This window comes from Oryctolagus cuniculus, chromosome 8 (genome assembly GCF_964237555.1).
Source record: "Oryctolagus cuniculus chromosome 8, mOryCun1.1, whole genome shotgun sequence".
NCBI classification, from domain to species: Eukaryota; Metazoa; Chordata; class Mammalia; order Lagomorpha; family Leporidae; genus Oryctolagus; species Oryctolagus cuniculus.
Genome location: NC_091439.1, coordinates 41664903 through 41676952, shown reverse-complemented (window position 1 = coordinate 41676952; position 12050 = coordinate 41664903). Strand labels below are relative to the sequence as shown.

Here is a 12050-nt window from a genome sequence, read left to right as displayed (position 1 = left end):
TGTCATGTTATTCCTTTACTCTTTATGGATCTTGTCAGCTCTGTTTTCACATTTATTCAGCATTTGACTTCTTAAATATTAAAAACAAATTTTAAAACTACTTTTATTGGTGCCAGTGTAGTTCGTGCTATCAGCTGATGTCTGGGTTATTGAAGTACCATCTTCCTGCCTATTCTTCCCACCCCCCTCCCTTTTTTTTTTTTTTAAGATTTTATTTACTTATTTGAGAGGTAAAGTTACAGACAGTGAGAGGGAGAAACAGAGAAATGTCTTCTGTCCATTGGTTCACTCCCCAGATGGCTGTAACGACCAGAGCCGGTGCTTCCTCCCGGTCTCCCATATGGGTGCAGGGGCCCAAGGCCTCGGGCCATCTTCTTCTGCTTTCCCAGGCCATAGCAGAGAGCTGGATGGGAAGAGCAGTCAAGACCAGAACCGGTGCCTATATGGGACGCCGGCACTGCAGGCAGAGGCTTAACCTACTGTGCTACGGTTCCCCCCCCCCCCCCCTTTATTCTTGATATTGCCTAATGTGCAGGACTTTGAATTGCAGTTTTAGAGATAAGGAGACATGTGGATTACAAATGTGAGTTTGGCAATTGCCAGTGGCTACCTGGTGACTGAAGACAGAAATGAATGAAATACAGGTAGACAGTAAGTAGAGTTCATTCATTTCATTATTGAGTCAGGCACTACACTGGGTGTTGGGGCTACCTCTGAGAATTAAGACTGACCTGGACCCTCTGTCCTCATTGAACTTGAGATACAGAGGGAAGTGCCGCTGTTTTGCAGCTAAATTACAGAACTGTGGGGTGTTATGTGAATGACCTGAAAGGTTTCAGAATTTCAAAATGCCCGTGAGAACAAAAGGGTCCTGGGGAGCACTGCCATTGAAGATTGGGCTGTTAACCAAGATCTGGTGGTGTAGGAGTCAGAGGAATGGCTTGGAGAGATGGGAAGAAAACTCAAAGAAAGAAGGGACTCAAATGAAATGAAGAAATAATGTGATATTAGTTAACTCTGAGTACTTGCAGTGTCTCCACCACTGTTTGAAGTACCTTAGATGCACTAATATATTTCTTCCTCAGCAACCCTGAGATTATTTTTATTTTATAGTTGAAGAAACGACCAGTGGAAGTTGAGGAACTTTGCTAAGATCATACAGCTAATATAGTGGATCTAGGATCTACAGAGACCACAGTCATAAAGTGGTTAGTTTCTTTCTTGGGAGGTCAGGGGGCCTCAGAAGGGAGAAGCTTTAGTGGTGTCTTCTGTCTGGTTAGTTGTGAGGTTGCAGTTAGTTGAGGGGTGAATGAGAGTTGAAGGAGCCAAAGTAGTGATTGTCAGTTACCTTCTCAGATTGAATGGTGTGTTACTGGAGTTTCTGTACTTCCCATGGAAAAGAGATGAATTCAGTTGACTCTCCATCCCTCAGGCAGCCCTCTCCCCTTAAGTAAAAACCAAATCAGACTATTTCCTGGCTTCTCTCATCTTTCCTGGGCTCTGCTTTAGTCTACCACCCCAGTGTGGGCCTATAGCCTCTCTCAGCTTAAGAATTGAGGTCTTGGGGCCTCTGCCTGTGGTCCTGGCATCCCAAATGGGCACTGGTTCAAGTTGTGGCTGCTCCACTTCCAATGCAGTTCCCTGCTAATGACCTGGGAAATGCAGCTGAAGATGGCCCAAGCGTTTGGGCCCCTGACAACCCACATTTGAGACCTGGATGAAGCTCCTGTGCTCCTGGCTTCAGCTTGGCCCAGCCCTGGCTTTTGCAGCCATCTGGGAAGTGAACCAGCAGATCAAAGAACTTTGTCTCTGTCTCTCCCTATCCCTCTCTAACTCTGACATTTAAATAAACAAACAAAAATGAGGTCTAGTCAACATGTTTTTTTTTGATAGCACAAATATGAAACTAAAAGCTACATTATCAGGAAAGTTTGTTGAAACCTGGGAAGGGTGAAGCTAATTAATCTGGATACTTTAGAATAACCTCTAAGAGATAATTTAGTATACATCCTTCTTTCACAAATGAGGAGAGACTGTTTTTTTTGGCATCTAAAGAGTAGTGAGGTATAAGCTTTGACCTGAGGTTTAGGTCTGGAGAACAATGTGCCTTCCATAGTGCCATTACTTAACAAAAGGAATTTTGGAATGTGATGAGATGCTAGCTCCTGTGATCAGTTTAAGCACAGTGATCATTGTAATATAAATGAGGTTAGAACTACGGTACTCTTGTTTGATTTCTTTTTCTACTAATGAAAAGTGAGAAATGGAAGAGACCTGTGTAACTGATACTTATCACCTTGCCTGTTCTTAACATTGAATTGAGGGAGACTAAAGAGTCTAGAAAGGTCTTCCTTCCATTGGCTCACCCCCAAAATGGTCACTACTGCCGGAGCTACGCCGATCCAAAGCTAGGAGCCAGCTGCCTCCTCCAGGTCTCCCATGCAGGTGCAGGGGCCCAAGCACTTGGGCCATCCTCCACTGCCCTCCCGGGCCACAGCAGAGAGCTGGGCTGGAAGAGAAGCAACTGGGACTAGAACCTGGTGCCCATATGGGATGCTGGCGCCGCAGGTGGAGGATTAGCCAAGCGAGCCCCGGCGCCAGCTGAGGAAAGTATATTTTTAAGAAGGGAGATTTAGGCCGGTGCCGTGGCTCACTAGGCTAATCCTCCGCCTTGTGGCGCCGGCACACCGGGTTCTAGTCCCTGTCGGGGCGCCGGATTCTGTCCCGGTTGCCCTTCTTCCAGGCCAGCTCTCTGCTGTGGCCCGGGAGTGCAGTGGAGGATGGCCCAAGTGCTTGGGCCCTGCACCCCATGGGAGACCAGGAGAAGTACCTGGCTCCTGGCTTTGGATCAGCGCGGTGGCCGGCTGTGGCGGCCATTGGAGGGTGAACCAACAGCAAAAGGAAGACCTTTCTCTCTGTCTCTCTCTCTCACTGTCCACTCTGCCTGTCAAAAAAAAAAAAAAAAATTTAGAATTTTGTAACATTGCTTTCAGTTTTCATTTGTATGAGTATATTATTAGAAAATTTTATTCTCAATATTTATAATTCAGATCTGAGATTGAGGTACCCATGTTTCATGTTAAGTTTCTCTAAGGTAGGTTTTTTTTTTTTTTTTTTTAAGATTGAATTATTTGAGAGAGTTACAAGGGAGGAAGGTAGGAAGGGGAGAGAAAGAGATTGAGAAAGGGAGAGATCTTCATCTGCTGGTTCATTCCCCCAAATGATGGGCTCGATCAGACTGAAACCAGGAGCCAGGAACTTTATTTGGGTCTCCCATGTGGGTGTCAGGGGCCCAAGTACTTGGGCCATCTTCCCTTGCTTCCCAGGCCCTCTAGCAGGGAGCTGGGGTTGAAGTGGAGCAGCTGGGACTCCAACTGGTGCCGGTATGGGATGCTGGCGTGACAGGCAATGGCTTAACCCACTACACCACAATGCAGGCCCTGGTAGGTGGTAGGTGTTAATTCTAAAACGCTTCATTACTCCTCTGAATAAGCAAGTTCATTGTTTCTAATAAGGAAACTTAACTGCACTCTCAAAATTAACATAATTTAGCTACCATTGAATATAACATTTTTAGGGTTCTCTATGGGTGGGCCAAGTTGTTTGTTGATTGTATCTGGACAGATGGTTTTGAAGGTCATGAATTCAGAATAATTTCTCTTGTCCAGAAATGGTTGTATCTGATTATTGACGTGGAGCTAGGGGGAACAAGTTATTACATTGGAAAGAGTGCATTTACATTAGGCTTGCCTAAGGCACTTTGCTCTTTCTCCCTTTTATTCTGTTTTATTATTTCTCTTCTCAAAACTTTCTAGAGCATTGGAAAATAAAACAAGATGACAAATCTATTGTTTAATTAACCACAACTGTTTTTTGTTGCAAAGTTATGTTTTCTTGAGAATATAGTCTGTATTTGTTTATATTTTGAAAAGTTCAGACTTAGTAAGAAAAGGAAATGTTATAGATTGCTTGCTCTGAGCTATATTCCTTGATGATGTACATATGTCCATTCGCTTCTCTAGTTAATTGTTTTCTAGTTTCTAAAAATATGTGTATTTTTTAAAAATTTAATCTTTTGGGTTAGGTTCCAGTGTGTTCTGATTAGGAATGGTTGATGGCTGTAATTTAAATGTAACATCACAGATAAATTATTTAAATTTAAATAATTAGATAAAATATGTTTTAACTTTTCATTTAAAAATGAGATATCTGGTGGCTAAATAAGCTATTAAAGTCACAGGTGAAGTAGTAGTAGACCTAGAGTTAATTACATTAATTTAATAGCTCCAGTAATTTTTTTTTTTTAAGATTTTATTTATTTGAGAGAGAAAGAGGGAGAGACAGAGAAAAAGATCTTCCATCTGCTGTTTCACTCCCCAGATGACCACAACGCCCTGAGCTGGGCTGATCTGAAGTCCAGAGCCAGGAACTTTCTCCGGGTTCCCGCATGGATGCAGGGGCCCAAGCACTTGAGCCATCTTCCACTACTTTACCAGGCCATAAGCAGAGAGCTGAATCAGAAAAGGAGCAGCTGGGACATGAACCAGAGCCCATATGGGAGGCTAGTGCCACAGTCGGAGGCTTAGCTTACTGCATCACAGTGCTGGCCCCTCCAGTGATGTTTAATTTTAATATTTACTTATTTGAAAGGCAGAGAGACAGAGAGAGATGGAGGAAGAGAGCTTTCATTCTCTGGTTCACGCCCCAAATGCCTGCAACAACTGGGGTTGGGCCTGGCTAAAGCCAAGAGCCAGGAACCCCATCCAGATCTCCCACATAGGTGGCAAGGACCCAAAAGCTTGAACCATCATCTGTTGCCTCCCAGGGTAGATGTTAGCAGGAAGCTGAAATCAGAAGTGGACCGGCAATTTGAGCTCATGCACTCCAATATTGGAGTCCCAAGGAGCATCCCAACCTCTGTGCCAGCAGGGAGTTGGATCAGAAGTGGAACAACTGGGACTGTAACCTATACCCTTACAGTATGCTGGCATTGCAGGTGGTGGCTTCACCTGCTATGCCACAATGCCAGCCCCCCATGGAAGGAACTTCTAAGACCCACCGTTATGTTTTTGTAGCTTTTAGAAATGAGGAAACTTCTATATTCTTTTCTGACAATCTTCTGTACTTTGTCTTCTCATATATCGACACATAAATTGAGTTGGAGTTAGGTTTATTTTATTTTAGAGAGAGAGACAAAGAAACAGAATTCCTATCCTCTGTCTACTTACACTTACCGCCTTGTCTATATTTAACAGAGAGGTGAAGGAGATTTAAGACTCCAAATACAATTTAAAAAGGGGAATTTTAGGTTTTTGTTATATTACTTTTCAGTCTTCATGTGCATGAGTATATTCTTGGGAAATTTTACACACTTAACATTTACAGATCCAATCTGAGATCAGGGTGCCCTGGTCTCCAAATACCTGCAAGGGACCTGGCCAGAGAGGGAGCCAGGAATTCAATCCAGGTCTGCCTTTCATGGGGATTGGAGGGACCTCAGTACTTTAGCTATCATTGTTGCTGCCAGGGTAAGCATTGCCAGAGAGTTATAATCAGGAGCTGGAGCTGGGAATCCATTCCAGACACTCCTGTGTTGGATATAGGTGTCTTTTTTTTTTTAAAGGTAGAGTTAGAGACAGAGATATATCTTCCATCTGTTGGTTCACTCCCCAGATGACTGTAACAGCTGGGGCTGAGCTAGGCCAAAGCCAGGAGCTAAGAGCTTCATCCAGGCCTTGCATACCTGTATAAGGACCCTATGACTTGGGCCATCTGCTGCATTTGCAGGGAGCTGGATCAGAAGTGGATCAGCAGAAACTTAGTCCAGCACCTTTATAGGATTCTGGTTTAGTAGGTGGCAGTCTGAACACACCATACCCCTATTCTAGAATGCTAGACCCTGGATGTAGGTGTCTTAACCCTCTGCTCTAAATGCTCCCTTGGGGCTTAGGTTTAAATAAAGCATGTTTTTTTCATATGTATAAGATTGCTCTGTAATTATTTTACAGGGCTTCTTACTATCTAAAGTGCTATGCTGTTTCTTGTAGCTAGTTTTAAAATTATTTTTTAAAGATTTATTTTTATTTAAAAGGTAGAGATTCAGAGAGATCTTCCATCTGATGGTTCATTCCCCAAATACTAGGCGTAGGCCAGGCTGGACCCAGGAGCTTCACCCTTGTCTCCCATGTGCAACTTGGGCCATCCTCTGCTGCTTTCCCAGGCATATTAGTAGGAAACTGGATTAGAAGTAGAGCATGAGGGGCTTGAACCAGCACCCATTTGGGATGCCAGTGTTGCAGGTGTAGGCTTAACCCTCTGCATCCCAGTGCTTCGTTAGGAAGGGTTATGGTACTCAGCACATAGTCATACTGATGACTCTGATTTATGATAGGGGACAGAAGTAAGTGGTTGTGTATAAAGTAATCTGTTTACTTGGCTAGAGTGCCTTTACTTAAAACCTTTATTTTTTGACTCTTGATTGAATATGCTCAGTAACGCCCCATTTTCGTCTTTTATTTTTCGAAACAGTCAATAGAATTTTGCATTCCTGTCTAGAGAATAAGATGAATGATAGGCTCAATAGGCTAATCCTCCAGGCTTGTGGCGCCAGCACACTGGGTTCTAGTCCCTGTCGGGGCGCCGGATTCTGTCCCAATTGCCCCTCTTCCAGGCCAGCTCTCTGCTGTGGCCCGGGAGTGCAGTGGAGGATGGCCCAAGTGCTTGGGCCCTGCACCCCATGGGAGACCAGGAGAAGCACCTGGCTCCTGGCTTTGGATCAGCGCAGTGTGCCGGCTGCAGTGCGCCAGCCGCAGCGGCCATTGGAGGGTGAACCAACGGCAAAGGAAGACCTTTCTCATTCTCGCTCACTGTCCACTCTGCCTGTCAAAAAAAAAAAAATAAATAAATGATAAATCAAGACTTTAAAAAAAAGTTTTAGTGATTGATTTATTTGGAAGACAAAGTGACAGTGAGATGGAAAGTCAGAGACAAAGATCTTTCATCTACTCGTTCACTCTATATGTCTGCAACAGCTGGGGCAGGGCCAGGCCAAAGCCAGGAGTGAGGAGCTCCATCTGGGTCTCCCACATGGTGACAAGCACCAAGTCCTTAAGCATCATCTGCTGTTGTCTAGGAACATTAGCAGGGAGCTGGATGAGGAGCAGAAGCAGGACTCAATCCCAGCCACTCTGATACGGATTTGCGGCTGCCCAAGTGGCAGCTTTATCTAATCCACCGTGCAGCAACACCCATTCCTAAAGCACGGCTTTAAGATTCATTTTCCAGAAATGATTTATAATCAAACTTACATGACAATTTAGTAAGAAGATGTTTTGAAAATATGCTTTTAGGAATGATTGCTCTGCCAGCGCCGTGGCTTACTTGGTTAATCCTCCGCCTGCAGCGCTGGCACCCAGGGTTCTAGTCCCGGTTGCCCCTCTTCCAGGCCAGCTCTCTGCTCTGGCCCTGGAAGGCAGTGGAGGATGGCCCAAGTCCTTGGGCCCTGCACCCTCATCGGAGACCAGGAGGAGGCAGCTGGCTCCTGGCTCCAGATTGGCGCAGCGCCCTGGCTGTAGCAGCCATTTGGGGAGTGAACCAATGGAAGGAAGACCTTTCTATCTCTCTCTCTCACTGTCTAACTCTGCCTGTCAAAAAAAAAAAAAAAAAATGATTGCTCATTGGTATAAATGCTTATGTATATATGTTGTCCTGTATTCATTACAGAATCAGAATTTGTAGTTTACCATTTGTTAACCTCTGAAAATTCTATGCTCCTTTATTTCTTAGCTTTTTTTCCCTCTCATGAATTATTGCTACCTTATTTTTGTCCTCATAGCTGTGGGGATTTTGACCAGCTCTAAATTCTGTCATTTGTATTAGAAATCATAGAGGTTTTGTTATTTTATAAATATAATTTATATTATAATATTATATATAAAAACATTTTTGCCTGCCTTTTCAAAACTTCCTCAAATGGAAATAATTTGTCTTCTCTACTGTCAGATTTTATGCTTTTATAAAATATGCTTGTAACAAATAAGGCAGGAAAATTATTAGACCACTTCTTTCAATTATTATTCTTTTTTTTTTTTTTTTTTGGACAGGCAGAGTTAGACAGTGAGAGAGAGAGAGACAGAGAGAAAGGTCTGCCTTCCATTGGTTCACCCCCCCAAATGGCTGCTCGGCCGGCACGCTGCACCGATCCAAAGCCAGGAGCCAGGTGCTTCTCCTGGTCTCCCATGTGGGTGCAGGGTCCAAGGACTTGGGCCATCCTCCACTGCCTTCCCGGGCCACAGCAGAGAGCTGGACTGGAAGAGGGGCAACCGGGAAAGAATTCGGCGCCCCAACCGGGACTAGAACCTGGGGTGCCAGTGTCGCAGGCAGAGGATTCACCTAGTGAGCCACGGTGCCGGCCTTTATTTATTCTTAAAATTTTCTATCTACTTTTCATTTTATTTGAAAGTGGAAAAGAAAGAGAATGAAATATCTACTGTCCACTGATTTCACCCCTCAAATGTTTGCAAGAGATAGGGCTGGGAGAGGCCAAAGCCAGGAGCCAGTAAGTCAGTCCTTTTCTCCTAGGCTGCTCAGTACTTGAGCCATCACCTGCTACCTCCAAGGGTGCACTTAGCAGGAAATTGGAGTAGGAAGTGGAGCCAAGACTTGACCCCAGATATTCCAAAATGGGATGTGATAGCCCAAGCAACGTCTTAACTCCTCTGCCAAATGCTTGTCTTTTTTTTTTTTTCCTAAATCTATTTATTTATTTGAAAGTCAGAATAACCAGAGAGAGAAGGAAAGGCAGAGAGAAAGAGAGATCCTCCATCCACTAGTTCACTCCTCAATTGGCCGCAACAGCTGGAACTGTGCTGATCTGAAGCCATGAGTCAGGAGCCTCCTTTGGGTCTCCCATGTGGGTGCAGGGGCGCAAGGACTTAGGCTATCTTCCAGTGCTTTCTTAGGCCACAGCAGAGAGCTGGATCAGAAGTGGAACAGCCAGGTCTCGAACCAGTGCCCATAAGGGATGCCAGCACTTCAGACCAGGGCGTTAACCTGCTGTGCTACAGCGCCGGCCCCTGTCTTTGAATATTAGCATCTCAGTAATGATAGGAATTGAATCATCTGGCTCAATTTAGAAATCCTTTTTTTTTTTTTTTTTTTTTTTTTTTTTTTTTTTTGGACAGGCAGAGTGGACAGTGAGAGAGAGACAGAGAGAAAGGTCTTCCTTTGCCGTTGGTTCACCCTCCAATGGCCGCCACGACTGCGCTGATCCGATGGCAGGAGCCAGGTACTTATCCTGGTCTCCCATGTGGGTGCAGGGCCCAAGCACTTGGGCCATCCTCCACTGTACTCCCTGGCCACAGCAGAGAGCTGGCCTGGAAGAGGGGCAACCGGGACAGAATCCGGCGCCCCGACCGGGATTAGAACCCCGTGTGCCGGCGCCGCAAGGCGGAGGATTAGCCTAGTGACCCGCGGTGCCAGCCTCAATTTAGAAGTCTTAATGTGTATTGTCAGATAGCATTTGAGATGTGAAGAAGAGTAAAGATATGCTGGTCTTTTGATTACTTCCATTTGTGTTAGATTTTTTAGGAATGGTTTCAATGTTTCAGGCTGCTAAGGCACTGTTTAATACAACATGGCACTGTAGTACTGAATTTTTTTTTAAATGCTACTGCACCATTTAATGATTATATGGAGTAATGAAACAACGCTATCATAGTCTGTTTTGTGCTGCTGTAACAAAATACTACAGATGGATAATTTATAAAGAGCAGAGATAAATTTCTCATACTTCCTGTGGCTAGGAAGTACAGGATTAAGGTGCAAACAGGTTAGGGCCTGGTCTGTCTGCTTCCAGGATCTTGAACATTATATCCTACAAATAGGAGGAACACTGTGTCCTCACCTGGCAGAAGAGGAGAGAATGAATGCAGTCCCAAAAGCCCTTTTGTAGCTACATTAATTCCATTCGTGAGGGTAACATTCTTAATGACCTAAGCACTTTCCATGAGGTCCTACCTCTCAACACTGTTGTATTGGAGATTAAGTTGCAATGTGAATTTGGAGGGCACAAAAACACTCAAAACATAGAAAACATAAGAGTTGATTCTTGGTCAGGAACTCTGAGTTCCTGAGTCTGAGATTTATCCTACTTGCAAGCTAACAGATTTCATGAGTGTTTGCAGAAGACACAGAATTCATGGGTTAGAGTCAAAGCACAGAGTACGTAGCAGAAGTTATACCTGTTCCCTGAACATTATATTTGGAGAGTGACACTTGGGTCCCTGGAAGGTTACGTTATAAAAGGGCAACCTTAAACCTGAATCTTACAGTGGACACTAAGGATGTCTGTCCTTTGCTTTGGAGGGAGACACTGTGTTTTCCTCTATAAAATAACATCCTTCAAATGATAGTCATGAACAGAGGCATCTCTTCTCTCAAGAGAAGCAAAAATGCAAGATGTGTGAAGAATAATTATCTTTCAATATTTTGAAAGGCAGAAAACCAAAAGCTATTTGTAAGATAGGCCTAAGTAACTGACTTATAGATTTTAGATAACACTATGATACATTATTGTTTTTGAGTACCTTTGTACTAGGCCTCAGTTTTTTCTTAGTAGTAGAAAATACTCAACCCTCTGTTTTTGGAAGTTTGTGTCTACCTTTCTTGCATTACTTTTTCTATTTTTGAAAGTTCAAGTAAGTGAAGGCAAGTGAAATAATGAAGTGATAATTTAGTAAAAACTCATTGAGACCTAATGTTTTGGACAAAAGAGGTTAAAAAATGATGAGCTAGTTATGTTGTAGGCCAGCTTTACACACTCCAGCTGGGTTTCTAAGAGACCTCTGAGACTAAAATTATTCAGTGTAGAACTTCAGAGTGAATGGGAACATAAATGTAGCACCTCATTAAAAAGGACCCTAGCACAAAGAACATGTAGGGACTTTCTAACATTCAAGGTTGTTGTCACAGATGAAAGAGCTCTAAATCTTACAGCCCAGTAGTAGGGCTTTCAGTCTTGCTAGTGTTTAAATGCCAAAGCAAATAGCAAAAACAAAGACTTAGTGTCTTTAATTTTTCAGGTCAGTATGATCTCTCTTAACTTACTTTGGAACTATCCAAACTTGACTTTGTTGAGCATCTTTTTGGTTCCTTTAGTGTGTTATAATTCTGACTATAACCTCTGTCTCTTCCCATTAATTATCTTTGTTTATTTCAGTGCTTACTACAATGATGGACTTTCTGAAGATTTGCCTTTTGCCATCATTCCTTCATCTTTGATCCCTGTGGCATTTTTCCATGTAGATCCCCTTCCACTCCTGTAAAACTGGTCTCCTGTGTGCACGTAACTCTGAAGAGTATTTCTGTCTTACTTTTCAAAACCACATTGTTTTCTGGCAACTGAATATTTCTTTTTTCTTTTTTTTCTTTTTTTTGACAGGCAGAGTGGACAGTGAGAGAGACAGACAGAGAGAAAGGTCTTCCTTTGCCGTTGGTTCACCCTCCAATGGCTGCCGTGTCTGGTGCGCTGATCTGAAGGCAGGAGCCAGGTGCTTCTCCTGGTCTCCCATGGGGTGCAGGGCCCAAGCACTTGGGCCATCCTCCACTGCCTTCCCGGGCCACAGCAGAGTGCTGGCCTGGAAGAGGGGCAACCGGGACTGGAACCCGGTGTGCCGGCACCGCAAGGCAGAGGATTAGCCTATTGAGCCACGGCGCCGGCCCTGAATATTTCTTTTTAGCTGTTCTCCCAGTACCTCACAAACATTGTGATTCTAGTTTGAATGTATTCAACAAAAGGGCAGAGTTTGTAAAAGGCCTATATTTTAATATTTTATTCTTTGGAAAGAAGTTCTCCAAATATATTATTTTTTAAACCCTGTAATGGATGTTATTTTATGAGTTGTATTCATGTTCATAAAGTATCTGTCTTCTCGTGTTTAATACCAGTTTTTCACAGTTTCACTGCCAAAACTAAGGACTTGGATTTTTACCTTTGGTCTACACATTTTCCATCTCCTTTCCTTCTACACACAAGCATGAAATTTTTTCAG

General features: G+C 43.6%; 1 protein-coding gene across 10 annotated transcripts in view; it reads left to right on the top strand.

Annotated features, from left to right (window-relative positions):
- The window catches only part of AFG2A (AFG2 AAA ATPase homolog A), a 303723-nt gene that overhangs the window by 30162 nt on the left and 261511 nt on the right, over positions 1-12050 (top strand). The gene's annotated exons all lie outside the window — the stretch shown is intronic.